Here is a 1394-nt window from a genome sequence, read left to right on the forward strand (position 1 = left end):
AACCTAATCTAGAGGAGCCATTGATGTGCTTATTAGAAACGGCTCGTCCAGTGCAATCCGATGACTGTGAAGGGCGTAACGCATATGGGAAATCCACCTTGCTTCCGCGACTACCTTGAGGCAAAATGAAATTGGCGTTTGAGCAGCTCAAACTGAAATATTGGTTGATTGTTTCATTAAGGGTGATAAGACAAATAGAAGTAAGCGAGCAGTGGCGTGTTCCTTCATTTTTTACTTTTGGTCGCGTCAAAAGCACAATGGTGTCGTCTGCAAAGGCTGTCATTATTGTTGCACTAGAAAGGCTCTGCCGAGAGTTCTGGCCATGGCCCAGGCAAAGACAGCATATATGCTACACGTCCCATCAAGCACACCAGCGAACTGCTTAAAGGCTCCTCGCAGAATGGTAAGAGTTTCCCTTCCCAGCCTCCAGTATTTCCCTGCATTGATAAAAAACAAGTCTACGTCCTTTGCTGGAGCGAAATCTGCGTTTTACTGTATCGTCTAAGCAAGGCTACTGAATGGCGTGTCGCTACTCTTTGCACAGCAGGTCTGCACATACAGTATCACATAGTGTAATCGGCTGGATGGTACACTGCCGCATGCATTTGCTCTGCGCAGTAACAAAGGTGAAAGTGAGTCTGTTTGGGTCGACACGTGCAGATGGAAAATGGGGTGGCGGGATTCTCAGCGCAAAAGTTCAGGGGGGGCAGCTGCTCCCTCTTCCCCCACCTTTTGACGCACCAGGCAGAAATATATTTTTTTAAACCGCGCGTTGTTCTCTTACACTAGAATCTGAGCAACCTAAGATGCTTGAACAATTCTCGAGAGAGATCGAGCAACTCCGAGGAGTGACCTTGAGGCTAGTTCAGGAGAAAGCCGACCTACAGAAAGCCATTGGAGACCTTCTTGAAATAAATGAGGCATACCATAAAGAACTGCAAGATCTCCGACAGAAACTTTCGGTTGCAAAAGAGCAACGAAGACTTAAATCTGCATGTTCCTGACCTTGAGAGAAACCTGGTACACTCAGACGCAGCGCAAGGTGTCTGCGACATATTATACGGATAGTGTGTGTGAAAAGTACAGAAGAATAATAGAAAGAGAACTACTATACTTCTCTGTTTAGTATCTTTCCTTTGGTTTATTTACCACTGTAGCAACACACGCAAAGTCATCGTCCACTGCATGAGGTAGGTCTTTCTTTGGACACCTTTCCGAGGTATCTTAATGGAGATGGACAATAATCGTAACAAAGTCCCCTCTTGAACCATGTTCTCGTTGTGCTCCAGGGGCTGCCAAGCCTGCTTTGTGTTGGCATCCGCCATCCCGCAAGCACAAATGGAGCTGTCCTGACTCCCAAGCAACTGAGACGAAGAACAAGGTGACACCTGACG

At 46.8% G+C, this 1394-nt stretch overlaps 1 protein-coding gene across 1 annotated transcript in view; it reads left to right on the forward strand.

Annotated features, from left to right (window-relative positions):
- Positions 1–1394, forward strand: part of LOC135394142 (PAS domain-containing serine/threonine-protein kinase-like) — a 225496-nt gene that overhangs the window by 140574 nt on the left and 83528 nt on the right. The window lies entirely within an intron of this gene.

This window comes from Ornithodoros turicata, chromosome 5 (assembly GCF_037126465.1).
Source record: "Ornithodoros turicata isolate Travis chromosome 5, ASM3712646v1, whole genome shotgun sequence".
NCBI lineage: Eukaryota > Metazoa > Arthropoda > Arachnida > Ixodida > Argasidae > Ornithodoros > Ornithodoros turicata.